Raw genomic sequence first — 20,391 nt, forward strand, 5'->3', positions numbered from 1 at the left:
CGATCTCCATCCACCCTCCAGTCTACCCACAAAATCTGTTCTATTTCTCCCTCCCAGGGAGAACCATGTGTTTCCCCTTACACTCTTCTTCTTTATATAACCTCTCTAGATCTACAGATTATAGGTTGCTTATGATTTACTTAATGGCTAATTTCCAGATATAAGCAAATACATACTTTATTTATTCTTCTGGCTCTGGGTTATGTCAATTATGATTTTTTTTAGTTCCATTCATTTGCCAATAAATTTCATGATGGCTTTTTTTAAACAGTTGAATAATACTCCACTGTGTATATGTACCAGATTTTTTTTAATCCATTCTTCCACTGAAGGATATTTAGGTTATTTTCAGTTTTTGTTTGTTATGAATAAAGACTCAATAAGCACGGTTAAGCAAGTGTCATGTGGTAGATAGCATTCTTTGCGTATATGATATATGCTGAAGAGTGGTATTTCTGGGTATTAAGGTATATTGATTCTCAACTTTTGAAGGACCTGCCACAATGATTTCCAAAGTGGCTGTACAAGTTTGCACTTCTACCATCAATGAAGAATTGTTCCACATACTTCCCAGTTTGTGGTGTTACTGATTTAGACACTCTGAAAGGTGTAAGATGGAATATCAAAGTAATTTTTGATTTGCCTTTCCGTGATGGATAAGGATGTTGAACATTTCTTTAAGTGTTTCTGTTATTTTAGATTTCATTATTGGGAATTCTCTGTTTAGATCTTTACCTCATTTTAAAAATCAAGACAGTGTTTCTCTTGAAGAAAACATCTTTCCTATCTTGATGCATCTAAAATTATGAGTTTTGTTATCAATTCTTTGGTTGAGGGACATCTAGGTTGTTTCCAGATTCTGGCAATTAAGAATAAAGCTGTTATGAACATAGTTGAACAAATGTCCTTGTTGTATGGTAGAGCATATTCCGGGTATATGCCCAGGAGGAATATGGCTGGGTCTTGATGTAGAGGTATTAACAATTTTATGAGAAAGAATTAGGCACCAGATTGATTTAGAAAATGGTTGTATAAGTTTGCACTCACACCAGCAATGGAGGAAAGGTCCTTTTTCTCCACATCTTCGCCAGGATGTGCTGTCAGTTGGGGTTTTGATCTTAGCCATTTTGGTAAGTCATAATTTCAATAACAATTATATTTTTACCTAATATGCAACTGCTATATACGTTAGCTGTGCATTATTCAGGTACTTAAGTAAAATTAGTTAAGTAAATTAAGTAAAATTAGCATTGCAAAGTTCATAGTTATTCTCTATAATCTATTGAAAAGCAGAATCCATATTTTAAAATTATCTTTGTAGATTTAAGAAGAGGAAGATACTCTTTCAGGTTCACATTGTTTTGCTTGTGACACACAGAGAAGAAGGGGTTGATGGCGTGGAAGAAATATAAGACAAAGTGGGAAGGACAGTAAACATAATGCTTTGTATATATGTATGAATTTGGCAAAACAAAAGTTAATAAAAATGCCACAGAGCTTAAAGTAAGACAGTCAAACATTCATAAAAGTTTAAAAAATATTTTACTTTACTTTTCATTAGTTCTTTGAGAGTTTCATAATATATACTTTGTTCATATTCAATCCCTACCCAGACTCTTCTGAGATCCACTCACCTTACCTATACACACAGCTTTGTGTCTTTTTTTTTTTTTTTAAACTTCAAGAGTAATTCTCCTACCAAAATGTTCTTGGATCTGTGGTCTTCCAAAGTAGAGTGGTCTATGTATAAGAGATACACTCCTAGAGAAACTCTTTCTTCTCACGGCAGTGAACAATGACCAATTGCTTCACAGTTAGGGATGAGATGGAGCGTCCTAATCCCCTCTCCATGATAGTTTTAGCTTAGCTTGGGCTTGTACAGGGTTTGTTTTTGCTCTCCCAACTACCATGTGTTCATAAAGCAGCTACTCTGATATGTCTAGATGTTTCATTGTAGTCATCCACTGCCTCTGCCTTGTACACTCTTTAATCACCTCCTTTTCATTATGGTATGTTGTGTTGGGCAATAAGCAATGTTTCTCCCACTGATTTTTTTTACTATTGAAGAACAATTCATGAGAAATAACCTTTCCTCCACACCATTTAAATTATTTTCAGTATTATTAGTGTCCTAAGAAATAATGATTCTCGAATTCTTGAATTTATGAATGTTTATATGGTATTCTAGGCCCAATATTGCTATTCATATGTGTCTTTTTTTAGTACAATGCATAATATCTTTCCATTCTTATATCCTTTAGAATGTACACACAGTAGAAGCATTTTTACAACCATTCTTCTATTCACTGTAGGAGCTTTGCTGATCTACTTTTCCCATCTCTTCAAAGAGTTAAACTAACAATATGTATAAATTACTACCACATGACTTAAATCATAACAGGAGACTGGATACCCATCACATCATTTTAACGACATTTATTATATGTAGAGAAATGTGTCAGCATTATCTTTTAAACTTGCTTTTTTTCTACATTTATAACTTTTTAGTCGACCTTATTTTCACCTATGCTAAGTATTAAGTCCACTGATTAAAACAGACACAAAGTACAAAATGAGAATTTTAGTTGAGAAAAGTCTTGGCTACTCAGCTCCTTTGATAGCACATATGAATTATTCACCATCTATATCTAATAGCATGTGTTTATTCCTTAATATATCTAAAACAATCTCATTCCAGAGGGAAAACCACCCTGCTGCTTGTGGTTTGTTTATTTAGTTTCTCAATGAAAGCTAAAGAGAGCAGTGGGTAATTCCTCCAAGGACTGCTACAGCTTATATGCTATAATTCATCACATTACTGCCTTTCCAAAATTTTTTCTTGGAATTTCTATTGCCTTAAAATTGTATTACAGTTTAGATTTGGGTAGGGGTTTAAAGTTTACCACCTGTATGGTCCTTGGCTGGTGCCTTAGTTTGAGCGGGACCCCTGGGCCCAAATCTGCCTATCATAATGTTCTACTTGTAGGTTTCTAGGACCCTCTGGATCCTTCTACTTAACAGTCTCCACACTTGAGTGGAGAGTGGGATATGACTTTCTCACGTACTCTGTTGCCTCACATTTGACCATGTCCCCTGGAAGGGGGGACCCTTTGGCACTCAGAGGAAGGACAGCAGGTTACCAAGAAGAGACTTGATACCCTATGAGCATATACAGGGGGAGGCAATCTCCCCCAGGAACAGTCATAGGGGAGGGTAATAAGGGGAAAATGGGAGGGAGGGAAGAATGGGAGGATACAAGGAATGGGATAACCATTGAGATGTAACAAGAATAAATTAATAATAAAAAATTCTTTTAAAAAGAGAAAAAAAGTATTACAGTTTGAAAAAATTTTTATTAATTTCCGCGCAGTGGTGCACGCCTGTAATCATAACACTCTGAGAAGGAGAGGCAGATGGATCTCTGTGAGTTCAAGGCCAGCGTGGTCTACAAAGTGAGTCCAGTACAGCCAAGGCTACACAGAGAAACCCTGTTTTGAATCTCCACGCCAAAATTTTTATCATTAGGTTGTTCCCCATACATTAGAGAAACTAAAGAGAAATATATATGTATTTCTTTAGTCTGGAGTATATACTATTGGTTTTTTTTTTTCAGAAATTCATGTTTTATCTCAATGTATATATAGATTATACATATTTAGGCAAATTGTAAAATTATAGGTACAAAGAGCTTGGGAGATGGCTCAGTGGCTGAGAACACTACCTGCTCTTCCAGATGATCTGGGTTGAATTTCCAGCATCTATGTGGCAGCTCACAACTGAGTGTAACTCAAGTTCCATGGGATCCCTCACCTCCACTCAGACAAAATACCAATGGACATAAAATAAAAATAAAGCATTATAAAAAAGAAGAAAAAATTATAGTTATAGAATTTATGAATCCAACATGCTCCTGTTATTGACAAATGAGTTAATCACTGGAAACATTTATCACTTTTATTGGCAGAGCTGACAGACAGCAGACTGCTGCTGTCTTGAAGGAATAAGGCTGCAGAAACCTGTCATAACTCAATTGAAACACATTTGTCCTATCAGGAAAATGAAAGAGCTTCAAATATCCTTGAGTTTACAGAGTTTGGCAACAACAATTTTGACTAAACATAGAACATTTGCTTCAGCAAAGGGATAGGCTTAAATATCAATACAATAAACTTTCCATCTCACTCACAATTATATAAACTAGTTGCATTAATTAATGTCCTGCTTTATGTGACCAATTGCCCCACATAAACAACATATTGGAGACAAACTCATTTTGGGTCCAGGTTTCAGATGATTTAGGTCATGGTAATTTGTCCCTATGCATGTGGGCTGTACACATGGTGGCAGGTATATTTATTCATTAATGAGGACAAGAGAGTAAACTGAAGTTCTAATATGACCTTTCTTCCTCCAGTTATGCTACTCCTTCTGAAGTTTTTGCAGCCTCCCAAAACAGTGCCGCCCTCTGAAATCCAAGCATTCAAAACATGTCTATGGAGGAAATTTCATACTTAAAAAATGACACTAAATATGGATTTGGAGTCACTTACTGGACAAAGGTTTAATTCAGTATCTTAATTTTAGTGATGAAATCAAGTAAGTTCCATAGAGGTTCAATTGTTTTGTAAGATAAAGTAGATGAGTAGTGGCTGGGTACAAATATAATATATGACTCATGACTCTAGTCCAATCCAATGTGCTTTGTATATTGAATTAAACTTAATTATTTTTTGGAGTACTAAGCTAATCTAAGTGATGAAAATTTTCCTCTTTATGGTAATTTTGGGTTAAGTAACACAAAAATTTAGTTATTATATAGACATGCACTTGTAATATTTTTTGGCAAACTTGCTCTGTGATATTTATAGAAAATATATTAATACATTTATATGTTCATAATTTGTTTTAGTCATTAATTTGGAAAGTAACTCTTAAAAAATTTAGAGAAGGATTTACCACATAAATATTAGTGATTTGATTACACCAGTCAGGGAGGCTTTATATGGAAAAGAGCAATTATATTGAAATATACTTAGATGATAAAACATGAATATAAAATGAAAGTCTTTAATATAAATATTTGTTTAAGAAAAATAACACAATTACAGCTACATTTCTGAATAATAGGCAAAGAGAACTCATAGTTCTTTTGAGCTATAATGTGTGATTCAAAGGAGTTTTATATTTTCTATTTATGTTGCCTTTTTTTTTTCTGGTAGAGAATATAATTAGCTGTTACTGTTGTTTAACATTGTGTTTGGTAAAATAGATTTACTTACCTTTAAGGGGCAGCTGGGAGTGTGTATTTATTTATTTTCGAATGATATGAAACTTATGGATTTCTAGTTATTCTTTTACAACCTTGTAAACTTTATTCTTCCAACTTTTAGGAATGAGATTGGTGAAAAGCGATGATCCTAACTTTTTCCTTGGAAGTGTATAACTTGAGGGAAACTTTGCATTAGTGATTTTATTCTCTGTCAGTCTTGATTTTGTTTTCCTTCAGCCGTTTTTTTCAATAGTGATGATAGAACCCATGGCTCCGCACATGCAAAACAAATGCTTTAACAACTGTAGAAGAGCTATATCCCCCATCTCAGTCCTTCCTTCCTTCCTTCCTTCCTTCCTTCCTTCCTTCCTTCCTTCCTTCCTTATTTTGTTTTATAATAGAATCTTACCATGTAACCCAGGCTGGATTTAAAATTGAAATCTTTCTGCCTTAGCTTGAGTGCTGAGATTACAAGTTGCTACCATGCCCTAGGGGTCTAGAACATTTATCAAGTAAAATGTATGAAGATTGGTCAGACAGCTTAATTAAAGCAAGGTACACAGCCAATACTTGAGTGAAGGACATGGCATGGAGTGAGGAGATAAAGGTGGGGATATTCGGTTTGGTGACAGCTAGTATAGGCAAATGGTGAGTTCAGATTTCAGGAAGAGGGCTTATCTTACAAAATTAAATGGAGCACTATAGAGAAAGGCATATTTTAATATCTGGCCTCAGGTGGACATATATGAAACATGCACACATGACACTCACACACAGAACAAATAATAGAGAACTACTAGCAAACACTATATTAAAGTGAAAGAAGTTGCTTACTTGGAAAAAAGTGCAGTTTAAGAGAGAGTGCAAAATGGAAGACTGGAGGCTGCTGTTTATGAAAATGGCTTTCTTCTTTGACGTCTATGAGATTAAGGTTGCTTCTATGTGAAACACAGTTTTGATAAAATACAGATGAATTTAAAAAGAGCAAACAATCATAAATAGCCTCTGCAGAGTTCTCCTTCAAAGCTATGCTTGAGAAAAGTCACTAAGCCCTTTATACAAGAAACTGATATGAAGCAAAGTGAATCAGCTTGTTTCCTGGGTGAAGGAAGAGTAGATTGGGGAAAAGACTTCAATGATCTACTAGCAATCTGGTATATAGAGATATTTTTTATCAGATTTCAAATTCCACTTTTAAGTCAATTATTTCAAATTTATTTCCATATTCCTATGGTAAGTCTGTATGAACCTCTCTAGATAAGTTACAATAAAGAACAGAAGGAACACTTTATACTTAAATAATTTACTTATAATTCTTGCATGTATAAAATTGTAGCAATTTTGAAGTATTTTTATTTATTGAAGCTTATGTCTCCATAATAAAGTATATGATACAGACTAAAAAATGAGACTTAAGTAAATGAAACAAAATTAAATATCCAAATTATTTGTACATACACTTGGTTATAGCACATTCAGCTTTGGAATCCATTCTGGGTAACATTACTTACTGGGTAAAACTTTTCTTTAGCTCCTACCTCCTCCTTTTAATTGGCATTGTCATAAATCCAGAAGAATTTGAGAAGGCCTTGGGCTGATATATTCTGTTAAAACATACAACAGGTAACTTCTCTGTGCCTTTGATCTGACATGATAAATGACCCAAAATGTGTTTAGTCTCACTGGAAGCAATACACAGTAAGCAAAGTTTTGGTAAATTAATATAATAATAATAAACATGATGTAAAATTTATTGTTTATTACTTTTTGATACAGTGTGGCTAAAATCACCTAAGTCATTTTTATAAAAACCAGGGAAGAAACCATAGTGTTTTATGGAAATAAGCATAATGTTATAACATTGATTATTTTAGGACCAAACATAAGTCTGCAAAAATCCCCATATCTGATATACCTCAATTCTTCATTTAGAAACTGAAAGTAGTAGCTTCAACACTATTTGACTACATATAATAACAAACACTATGTGATTTGACACTGGTAACTGGACATAAAATACAGTTTACCTGCAGGAAGACAAAATATGACTGATAGCTAGCTTCTCCATAGAAGCAATAGGAGCCAGAGGTTAGTGAAATATTGTCTTCAGTTTTCTGAGGTGCATTAAATCACAAAGCAAAAATATATATTCAGGATAAAGAGAATATGGTACATTTACACATTGGAATACTACTACACCATAAAAATTAAATGATGAAATTCACAGGTAAATATATAGAACTAGAAAAAAAAATCATACTGAGTTAGGTAACCGTGACCCAGAAAGAAAAATATGTTATGTATTTGCTTATATGTGGACATTGCCTATTAAGCCAACGTTAATCAAGCTACAATCTGTTAAATATAGAGTAAGGACAGTGGAAAGGGGTGTCAGATAGATCTCCTTAGGGAGGGGAGGAGTGGGAAGATAAACGGGAAGGCATAAGAAACAAGGAGACCAGGGAAGGAATATGGAAAGAAATAGCTAAAATTCAGGGCCACCTGAGGGTTTGTATGGGAACCTAATACAGTACAGCATCCCAATATTATACATATGAAAGTGATCCAAATCAAACTGCCAAAAACAGGGGAGACAGAGCCCTACCAAGACATCTCTCATCGCCAATTGAAGCTTCAGTACTGGTAAGCCAGTTCTGGCCAGTTGTTGGCCAAAGAAGTCCTAAAAAACACGGTATTGCTCAGATTATCAGTTGTTTTCTGCAAATTTATGCCAAGACCCTGTTACTGACAGAAACACCTACATAACTTATTAAACATAAAAACGTTGATCTGTTACCTACTGAGGGCCTTTACTCCTACTGGACAGTGTTCATGGTACTGCAGGCTACCAAAGGAGAAATCAAACACCAACCCATCTTCAAACTTTTAATATATGGTATTTTCTGGTCAATAAGATATGCTAGTGAAATGGTGATATAAACCTTGTGATAGTAACGGACCAATATCTGATTTGATTTAAGACATACTCTATGAGATAGAACGTGTATCTAACACTGCATTTGTGATCTGCAACATGAGACTACATAGCCCAATGACCTAGTATAAAATCAAATACTATCTTTGTACAAAGCAAACCTAGCAATAAAATTACTTCTAATGACATTCTGCTATATTCACAGATCCACACATTGCTCAGCCATCATCAGACAAGCTTCCTGCTGCTGCAGATAGAAACAAACACAGAGACCCACATACAGACAATACCCAGAGAGTCAGACCTCTGAATACTCAGCCCTAATGGGATGGCTCCTCAGTCCTCAGGGAGCTCTTTAGAAGGACCAAATGAAATCCTTATGAACTCATAGAGACTACAGGATTCTCATGGATGAACCAGATGAGAGCTAAAAGGGCAAGTGAAGCCATGCCCTCAACCAACCCTAACACAGAAATTATTACCAATTGATAACCACTTGCAAATAAAAAATTAATTTTTTCCAAGAAATTCTCAACTGAGGAAACACACTACTCTTATTAAATGTAAGCCAAATACTCAATAGTAGTAGATGTCTGGGGAATATGGTTCGGGGAATCTCAACAGCATATCTTGATGTTCTTTGCTTCATAATGGCGAATCAGGACTTTTATTCTATATTGTTTTTATTTTTACACTCACTTATTTACTATTTTTTACACCATAGGTTTCTTTTTTAGCATACACATTATGGCAGTTTGGGATATGCATGGAATTCCTGAGTATGTGAATGAATGTGTCTCTATAAGCTCTTGGCTCTTTTCTTCAGTTTGCTTATTTATTTATTTTTCCCTATTATTATTTGTTCATTTTTATTTTATCTTATTATATTATATTTTATTATTATCCCTTAGAAGCATGTTTGTTTTTCAACCAGAGACAAACGAGGTGGCTGCAGGTTTAAGGACAGATGGGAGAAATTGGGAGGACTAATGGTAAGTGAAGGTATAATCAGAGTGTAGGCTATGAAACAATCTATGTAAATAATAACAAACATTCCATATCCATGCTGCAAGCTGTTGGGCCTCTTCTCTTTTTTTTTATGGAATGAAACCACAGGTACTGGGTAGATGAATGTTCCATTCCAAGAAAATTAGGTTGTGTTAAGAAATAAACTTCTATGTGGAAAAATTATGTATTTAGCAGAATTGATTTCTTAAACTTGAGCAAAACAAAAATATTATCAGACCACAAAATTTGGGAAACATTTACTAGGCTATGAATCACCATTGAATCAAAGGTTAAGCAATGTAACTTAGGAAGAAAATCAAAGAGCCTTGAAACCAGGCCAGGGAAACCAAAAGAAATTAGCAAAAATTTTAGCATGTATAAGAATAAAACTTTTTAAATGTACAGAACAGTAACAATTACGTGTCTGTAAAGCTACATCTACTGAGCCCTAATTGGGACGTGTTTAATGCTCAGGAATCTATTTGGAAGAAGAGGACAAATGTTCTAAGAGCAGGAGTTGGTGGGTGACTCTAAGAAAACAGCTAAGGATGATAAACATTATGACTAACAGAAACAATGTCAGCATACTCTAAAGCAGGACCAGTTCAAAACAGACCAAGTCTCTAGGAGAAGGGGAAGTAGACAGAAGTCCTATTTTTTTATTTTTTATTTTTTATTTGGCAGTTTTTGTGGTTTTATTTAAACACAAATAAAACACACACTCAAGCCATTTACTCATTTTCTTCGCTGCGTAGCCTGGCGTTGGGACTGGTGACTCGGATGGCCAGCTGTGCCGCTCTTTCTACGATGGCTTTTCAGTTCTTTGAGGAAACATTGTGAGCAATCTCAGCACAGTAAGATTTGTTGCACATCAGCAGCACTTCCAGCTCCTTGACATTGTGGACCAGAAACTTCTGGAAGCCTCTAGGCAACATGTGCTTGGTCTTCTTGTTGCTCCCATAACCAATGTTGGGTATCAGGATCTGGCCCTTGAATCTTCTCCACACCCTGTTGTCGATACCTCTGGGTTTCCGCCAGTTTCGCTTGATTTGGACATATTGGTCTGACGAACTTTTTGGTCCTCTTTTTAATGATCTTGGGTTTCACCAGAGGCCTGAGCGCAGCCATGATGCCGCAAAAGAGATGGGAGCCACTTCGCAGGCAGCGCCGAGGAAGAAGGAAGAGACTGCGGCGTGTAAGGGATCAGAAGTCCTATTAGTTACTAAGAAACTATTTGTAATTAATAGCTACTGGGAAAGAGAAAATTGGTTTTTGCCAATGAGTGACATTGGGGTATATCAAACATACCACACAAGGCAAGCCAGGTGACCAGAAGTAGTTTGACAACACAAAATATACATCATATTTTTGTGTGCTTTTGTTTTTTTTATTTTGTCCTACTGTGGTTTTTTATTGTTCTTGTTTGTTTTTTTTATGTTGTTTTGTGGTGTTTGGTTGGTTGGTTTGGTTTCTTTTTACACTTTGAGAGAAAGAGAGAAATATAAAGAAGAAGAGAGGTGGCGAAGTTGGAGCAAGGACATAGAAAGAGCCTGGCTTGTGAAAGAGCATGATCACAATATAGTGTATTAAATATTTAAATGAAATGAAGAAATATATAGCAAATGGACACAATTGAAAACACTAGTACTAGCTGAACATAACACATGTGTCTATAGAACAGTTAGAGAAAATTTTAGAATATTATTTTCTTTGCATTGATTTTCTGAATTGAATTCTGCTAATGTATATGATATAATTTATAGGACAATTACAAAAATAATAGAAAAAAGTATAAAGTTTTCACACATATAAATGGAAAACTGCAGAGAGAGGAACATGTAGTAGTCTTCTCAAGGAGCTTGTATAGATTATAAGTCTATTTAGAAACTTCATTTGTTCTTTGTTTTGCTTTTCAAGCCAGGTTTTCACTGTGTTCCCTGGCTGTCCTAGACACTTTGTAGACCAAGCTAGCCTAGAAATCCCAGAAATCATCCTTCCTCTGCCTCCCAAGTGACAGTCCTTCCTTCTCACTCTCTTCCCCCTGTCCCTCTCCCCGTCTCCTCAGAAAAGGGAAGGACTCTCCCCTCCCCAACCAACCCACCCTATCACATCAACTCGAATGAGGACTGGGCTCATCCTGATCCACTGAGGCCAGGCAAATCTTCCATCCAAAATTTACCCTGCTTACCACATGGGCAGATATAAAGACCAAGTGAAAAAATGACAGACACTGAGAAAATGTCCAACCAATACCTGGCCCAATCTGAGACCCACCCCTTGAGAGAGGGCCAACCCCTGACACCATTAAGGCATCTCTGCTACCAGGAGCTTAGCATAACAATCCTCTGATAGCGCCTCCACCCCTACTGCTGGTGGAATCAGATGCTGAGACTCACAGCAGCATTAAGAAGAGCTTGTGGAGTCCTGTGGAAAAGTTGAGAGGACCCTGAGGAGACAAAACACCACAAGAAGACAAACAGTGTCAACTAACCTAGACTCATGGGTACTTACAGAGCTACCATCCAAAGAGCACATATGCACTTGACCTCGGCCCTCTACACATATGTAACCAATGAGCAGTTTGATATTCATGTGGGTCTTCTAGTAAGTTGAGTGGGTGCTATCTATGGCATGGACTCTGTTGCCTGCTTCACAGAAATGTGATTTTTAAAAGCAAAACAGAATAGAAAAAAACCTTTACAATTTACAAGTGAAAGTTAATGATTATCCTGATTATATTTTTGTAAAACCAATCTATACCATTATAATTTGGTCTATATAATTATACAGTTCACCATAAAAAATTCACATGTGTATATATTTAAATATACAAAAAGTAAGAAAATCACGATCTTTTCATAAAAAGATTATTTTTATTTTGAAGTACCATTTTAAATTATTTTATGATATTATTGAGATTATTTACTTTTAAAAATGTATTCATGTTAATTGTATATTGATTGACTAATTGAAATGATTGAATAAATAATAAAAGTATTTTTTAAGACTTCAGAACCTTGCTATTATTTGACTATAAACATTAAAATAGTTCAGCTACTCAAGTTGCATACTCTTGTGTACACATATTCCTTTTCTCATGAGATTCTTCTACATGAATATTTTACTGATTTTCCTCTTCTTTCACTATCATGCTGAAAAGAGGAAAGGTTGGGGAAAGTAGAATGTGTGCTGGCATTTTCTTAAAAAGAATAATAAAATAGAATGGTATCCACATGCTTAAAAATATCCAACCTGAAAGTAAAGCCCATTTAGAAGCAGTGGTGTGACACAATGCCTGTAATTTACTTTGGAGTTATGCCCATAACTCCCATTAGTAATAATGAAAGCTAATGACATGTCTTATGGGATTAGACAATTTCTTCAATATTTGGAACTGCTTTCTGGGGGTAGAAGCTATTTAGTGTTGTCAGTGGGTGTCAGTTTATAATTACAAATTGTACAAACACTATGCATGGTACGTATTTTGCCAACAAAGATTAACTTGGCATGTGAAAAAATGCTTCATTCTCAGCATGCAACTAAATTAGAAACTGTTTGTTTTAAAGTAACAAGGTTTATAGAACAACTAAGCAACCATAAAATATAATGTAATTCTTTCACATTCAATGGTTGAGAATGTGTCCAAGTATGTCTTAAAGTTTAAATGATCATTTGCTAAGTCCAGATTCAAATAGTGAGATAGCATGAACTTTAGGTTAAAAAAAAATCACTAGTTGCCAGGCATAGTGGAGTACATCTTTAATCACTGCACTCAGTAGGAAGAGGCAAGCAGACCTCTGTAAGTTTGAGAAAGCCTGTCTTGAAAAATGAACAAAACAAAACAAAACAAAACAAACAGAAAAACAAAAAACAAAATTCACTATACATTGAGCTTGGAATCTGACAAATTTTAGATTATTAGAATAGCTCATTTAATTAATCTCATAGCATAAAAATTTAGGGATTAAATAAAGCTATGAAATGTGTCCAACATTGTTTGAGAAATAACTTAGTTTCTTTGAGGGGGGCAAATTTAAAGCAAGCATTTATTAAATATTAAATACTTAACAAGAAATGGACCTTGGTCTGGACTATTCACCTGAACTTCCCAGATCAAATGGCCATTACTGTTTCTTAATGACTTTTCATTTCTACTTTTAAAAAATAAATAATAAGCTGCAGAGTAATTTTAGTGAAAATTGTATTTTCAAGAAGCTAAATATAAATTCACCTGGCCCCCTTTCTCTTTCCAATCACCTTCTTACAGCTTCTCTCAACACTCACTGGATTCCTTTCTACCTCAAAATTTTCTTATAGATGCCCCTTTTCATTTTCTAAAAATCAACAATTTCAAACAGCCAGTTTAAATAAGGCTAATCTTTTTCTCCATGTTTCTCCATCTTCATAATCTTACCATCACTTAGGTTTGCATTCATTTTTCCATTTTTTTCATCCAATGTACTGTGTAGTTGTGGAATAAAACCTGTGATTCTGTAGAGCTTGTCAAATTTAAGTCAACTTTTCCTAAATGAGTGATGATGATGGGCATATAGAAGCTGCTCAATAAATATGTTGTTGCCTTATGTTTTTAAAAAAAGCTATTAAATGAGTAAATTATGGACTTATACCTTTTTCCAAAAAAGAAAGATGCCTATTTCAGAAACTTATTATGTTTATATGTTACTGTACTTTGCTTAAATATGATGGATTTTTACTTTGGACTTCTAAAGTTTTAAAATGAAGTAATAACATTTTTACTCCAGCAGATGGAAGTATGAAGCTAAAAAACTGATCATCATACTATATATTGTTGCTTTTTGTTTATGTATACCATAATAAAGTTTCATATTTGGTACCAATGATATATTCCTTATCTAAAAAATGCCATATGCTCACCCTCACAGTAAACTGAAAGTTAACTTCATATTATACAGTTTGAAAGTGTTATCACATTTTACTTTAAAATAGGTATATTTATTGTTAAACTGTTCTAAAGTATGCAGATTGAATATTCTGATTTAAATGTTAAGCATATTTAAATTTTATTGATAAATAGTGCTAAAATATCATAGGGATGGGATCTTTTTAAAAATACTTTGCTAGATGGTGATGAAATTTGACTCAAGAAAAACTGATACTATCTTTGGTAGGAATACTTTTTCCTTTCTTTTACCATGTATGTGTCTTTGCTAATCTAAAAGAAAACACTGTATATATCAATATTTGTGTTCTTTGCTGGAATGTTAATACATTTTGTTGCTGTCCTGATAAGGACTCTATTTTAAAATATTCAATTACTTCTACAGAAAATATAATTTATAGATTATATTGGTATATTTTTGGTGTATAGTCTTCCCTTGTAACCTAGGTTTGCCTGTATCTCATGTTACAGCCCAGACTTGTTCTGACCTCATGATCCTATGCCTTAGCCTCTTATGTTTACTGGTATGTGCTTTCTTGCCTATCTTTAAGTACATTTTAATTTACTGTGCTTTTTCTAATTTCCTTTAATATATTGCTTTATTTTGAATTTCTACTTTTGCTTTGTTTAAGATACTATCTATTTTATAAATATATTTATAAAATATATTTTTTATTTTCAATAATTATTTCTGCCGTATAATGTGATATGTTTTAAAGTTGGACTATTTTCTTCTATTTTGTGGTTTATTCTCTGCAGTAAGATCCATGGTGGGAACTGTGGTTTATTCTCTGCAGTAAGATCCATGGGAGCACTGAACTGCAATGGAATCTGGTCATGCTTAACCCTTAGTTAATGCTTTGTGAATATTTATTTATTTACTCTAATATATAAAGGAACAAAAAGCTGTTCTTAGGATAGCACAGGAGGGAAGTATTGAGTTTTCTATGGGGTTATTTAATATTGTACTTACAATGAAGTTTATATAAAATAAGGACTTGGCACTCTAATTGTAATTCCATTATACAGGAATAGAAAAGTCTAGAATAGAAATGATTTGTTCCAGTAGCCAAACTATGGAGCAGATTTCAAATTAACAAAATAACTTTTACTCAGTGTTACAATTTTATGGCCTCTGACCTATAGATGATTAGTGAGGAAACAGAGTTCCTCTGACAATAATATGAAAGTGTATACTTCTTTTCTTTAACCAGGTTATAATTATTTTTATAATTTAGATTATAAAAATATGAGTTGAGCCTAAGGATAAACATTCTCACTCAAATGTAGACTCATCATGATAGTGGTAAATTAGGATTAAGGCAACATAAATATGTTATTTATGTGAACATAAAACATTAAAACACTCAAATTGTTAAGATGTGGGGTGATTTTAACTTTTTCTTAATGTCTATGTTATTCTTATGTAGAACTGACTTTATTAAAACAGAAAGTTAACTCATTTTCAGAAATATTTTTAATTGTTTTTAATCCAATCTAAATTAATTTTAATATGAATTAAATAATTTTGAGTCAACTTCAGTATCTAAACTAGGAATAACAATGTAAATTCATTTTTGTCTTGTTATGAGTGACAGATACAAACAACAGCATCACTACGAAACACATATCTGAAATAGTGAAACTATTATTTGAAAATCATTGTTCTTTGATGATTGGTTTTATTTATTACTTAGTTTTTTATTTTTTACATATACATTTACATTATTACACATATATACAATAAACTACCTATAGCAAGAAGAACCGTGACGCAATCAGGAATTATATAAATGTTACATTCTTAGTGTTTTGGCTATTTGTTTTTCACAGCCTTGAAGAAAACATCTTTCCTATCTTGGTGTGTCTAAAATTCTGAATGTGAATCAATCTCCATCACATCTTGTCATTATCAACTTAAAACATCTATTTAGACCTAAAAACATCTTAACCCCTAAACAACTAAGCCTCATTGTAAAACTAAGCTACCTGGTTTTCAACTCCATCAGAGACTTGAGAAATAATAAACTTGATTACCTGAGTATGCTGGAGTGCAGGTTAGTAGCTTTCCAAATGAGAAGATGACAGAGACAGATTGTTACCTGAACAGTCACCAAAAACTCTCTATAATGTTGGAGCATCTTCTTCAGCCTTCTGGCCCAATATATCTGACAGACATACTTGTGAGGCAGGAACTGTTGAGGGCTTGCTTACCCTGTCTAGGCAGAGTCTGGCCGTCTACTCTGCCTATCTTGAAGCTTGCCCTTTTTTAGGCAGAATTCTGTTTGTGGTAGAAATTAAGCCATTTTTCCCAGTGGCTTGTTTGCCCCATTTGAAGCAATGATTGTTTTTTATTCATGATACTTGGGAGTTTTTGTTATTAATGATAAATCATTATATATCTTTAGCTATGTAGCTTAGTAGAATTCATCTTATCAGGCCAAACTAGGTTTGGGCCCAAATCCCAGTTTATAGCTTAATGCAAGCTGAATATAATTACAAATTAAATTTAGCTTTTTCTATCCAGCAAAGTTTTAATGTAGAGTAAGGGAAGTTAGAACTGAGGTTAGTATCACTATCTCATGAGATTCTTTATGTTTGATTATTTGACAACATTTATATGTTTTGATGTTCTTCTAGATTTAGATTGAATCATATGATGAGATAAATATAATATTAGGTTGTCTTCTAAATATTGACTGATGTTTTCCACTTGGAGGCTAAGTAAATTGACAGTCCCATGAGAATAGTCTTGTAAAGTAATACTTCATTTTATTTTAATTTTTAAACTATATTTTTTATAGTTACATTTATATACTTATACATATTTAAAATACACTACTTATAGCAAGAAGAACTATGACACAATCAGGAACTATTTAAATGTTACATTCTTAGTGTTTTGGCTATTTGTATTTGGCATCCTTGAAGAAAACAACTTTCCTATCTTGGTGTGTCTAAAATTCTGAACTTAAATCAATATCAATCTCATTTTGTTACTATCAACTTAAAACATATATCTAGACATAAACACATCTTAACACCTTAACAACTAAGCTTAATTGATTGTAGTAGTACCTCATTTTAAAATCTATTATATACTCATTATACATTATGATATTTTCATACATATAAATAATGTACTTTCATTATAATCATTTTTCATTAATCCCTTTCAAGCCTCCCTCAATGTGCTCCTCACCTCTTCTACTTTCACCTAGTTTTAAAATCTAGATCCCATATGTGAGAAAAAATATATGAAGTACATCTCTTAGAACCTAGCTTATTTCATATAATATAATGAGCAGTTGTCCCATACCTCATTCTCAAAATGACATTTTTACTATTCCTTAAATTTGAATAAGACTCATTTGTATATGTATACCATAATTTTTCACCTGCTCACCTGTCTATAGATAGTCAGACATATTGTTTGACTGCATGACTGGGTAATTGGAACAGTGCCACCTTTTGAGTTCAATAAGTATCGGCAGAATCTGTCTAATACAATGTATTTTCATGATCCTATTCACAAAGTATGGTATGTACATAGGTGGTAAGGCAGTCAGTAACAACTTTCTGTAAAGCTTTATACATTGGCTCTAGAAGATGGAGACACTCCTTATATAAACATGTTCAAAAATTAACAGCTAAGTGGAAAACATAGCTAACAAATTAAAATTTGATTATAATGTCTCACTAAATAAATAATGTCAATAAGGAAACAAATTATCAACAGTGCCAAATAGATGCCTGGGATTAGGAAGGAATAATATTTGAAACAAAAATATTTCAGGACATTTATTAGTTGATATTCTCCAAAACGCAGGATCCTGCTTAGCTAGTGTGCTGCATAGTTTTGCGTCAACTTGAAACAAACTAGAGTATTTGGGAAAGGGGAACCCCAATTAAGAAAATTCCTCTGCTGGATTAAATGGTGATGAAGCCCATGGGACATTTTTAAACTGATAATTGATGTAGGAGGGCCCACCTAACTGTGGGCAGTGTTACCCTACCCCTTGGGCTGCTTGTCCTGGGTGCCATCTGAATAAGCCAGGAGGAGCAAGGGAGCAAGCAGTACATCTTCATGGCCTCTGCATCAGTTTCTGCCTCCAGGACTCAAAACTCTTGTATTCCTGTGTTATGGAATACAAGATGTAAAATGAAATAGCGCCCTTTCGTCTGAGTTACTTTTGGTCATGGTATTTTGTACAAACAACAGGAATCTTGACGAAGACAGCAAGATTTTGTTTACAGCCAAGTTCTGCTTGCTTAGAGATGGTCCACCCACAGTGGGTGGGGCATACTACATAAGTAACAATCAAGACAATCCCTCATATCATATTCATTGGCCAATAGCAATTGCTCTATCAACCTTCTCAGGAGACTCTAGACTATATCAAGTTAGCAATTAATGCTAATGAGAACTCTATTTGCCTACCATCTATCTCAGGTCTAGGTTTAACTCTAGAAATAATATGCAAATCTACCTTGTTTTCACTTCCTAATTTTCCTCTACTTTTATTTTAAAGAAAATGGATAGTTCCCATACAATATATTTTGTTATTGTTTCCTCTCCAACTCCTCCAGGATTCCACCCATATCCTTTGCCCTCTGAATTTACACCATTTCAGTCTCTCTGGAAAATGAATAAGACTCTAAAGAATAATAATAAAATAAAATAAAACAAAGACAAATATACTGGAACAGGAGAGAAGAAACAAAAGAAAAAGGGCTATAGGTAACGTACAAAAGACTCACATAGACACATGTTTGGTTGTACTGTTGTCCCATAGACACAAAATCAGAAGACAAAGTATATACGCAAAGAACATGTAAGGGAAAGAAAACACACTGACAAACTACTGTGATACAATGAACCTCTAAAGATGCCAATGAGTTTGTTGTGTATTGGTCATCTCCTCCTGGGCAAGGTACCTGCCCTTAAATGTGGTTGTACTCCCAGTGAGACTCCTTTGGGAGAACTAATTTTTTCACTTGCAAATGGTTGTCAATTGAAGTTTGCTTCTGGGTTAGAGATGGGAACATGTGTTCACTCGTCTTTTCAGCTCTAAGGACAAATCATGTTGCACCTATGCAACTCCTAGTTATGTTGCCTCCATATCTGTGACTTTTACATGTCTTTCAGGCCTCTTGTGTTTAAAGGGCCTTGTTTATATGTTGTTCTCTATCCCCTCTGCCACATATATTTTTTCCACTTTCTCTTCTTCAGAGATTCCTAAGATCTGAGCAGAGAAATTTGATCGACACACCGGGCTGCGTGTTCTGAGGTCTTTCAGTCTGCATATTGTCTGTGTGTGGGTCTCTGTATTTATTTACATCTCCTGCCGGAGGAGTTTCTCTGATTATGGCTGAGCAAGGCACTCATATACTCATGGAAGCATAGCAGAATGTCACCAAAAGTCATTGAATTGCCACGTTCATTTTGCAGAACAGTAGTATTTGATTTTCTACTTGGTCCTGGGCTATCTAGACTCAATTTCTTGGCCACCTAAGCAGTATTGGGATGGGCCTTAAATCAAATCATATACTGAATGGTTACTCCTACAAGTTTCTGCCACTGTTTCAGTAATGCATCTTGAAGGTAGGTCTTCATTGTACATAAAAAACTTTGTAGCTGGTTGTTGTTTATCTTTCTCTTTTTGGTAGTGTACAGAGTATCTTCCAGTACCATGAACATAAGTTCATAGTAGTATAGGCTTTAGATAGGCACCAACCTAACTTTTTCATGTTCGATGTATTGTGTAAGCATTGTCTCTGGCAATAAGGCCTTACCATCAAATTATCCCTCTAAATGTGTGTGTGTGTGTGTGTGTGTGTGTGTGTGTGTGTGTGTGTGTGTATGTGTGTGTGTGTGGTGGGTAGGTAGGTGTGGGGTGTGTTTTACAGTAATTTTTCAAACAGGTAACACTGTCTGGGTCTCATTTCTAAGATTTATCATTAATTAAAAATTCAGTGACCGGTCAATATTATGCATAGAGTATGAACTACAAAATCATTGTCCTAATGATTTTTTTTTCCAATTTCTTCAATTAACTACCTTGTAATTGCAGATTTTCTAATTGGTACGCAGATCCTTTAGAGACAGAATATATGTATTTACTCAAAAGCCACATAATGTCTAAACACAGTTTGATGGACTTTACATTCAAATTGACAAGCTAAGTCAATATGTTCTATAGATTCGACATCTGTCTTACACACTTGTACTTTTTCTTTAAGGCAACAAAATATGTA

General features: G+C 34.3%; 1 protein-coding gene and 1 pseudogene across 5 annotated transcripts in view; one reads left to right on the forward strand and one right to left on the reverse strand.

The window, feature by feature from the left end:
- GRIK2 (glutamate ionotropic receptor kainate type subunit 2) overlaps positions 1–20,391 on the forward strand; it is a 655,703-nt gene that overhangs the window by 91,984 nt on the left and 543,328 nt on the right. The window lies entirely within an intron of this gene.
- On the reverse strand, positions 9,897–10,535 carry LOC311594247 (large ribosomal subunit protein eL32-like; annotated as a pseudogene). Its single transcript has one exon. The product of its transcript is annotated as a large ribosomal subunit protein eL32-like (transcript).

Source organism: Acomys minous (genome assembly GCF_964271855.1).
Source record: "Acomys minous genome assembly, chromosome: 3".
NCBI lineage: Eukaryota > Metazoa > Chordata > Mammalia > Rodentia > Muridae > Acomys > Acomys minous.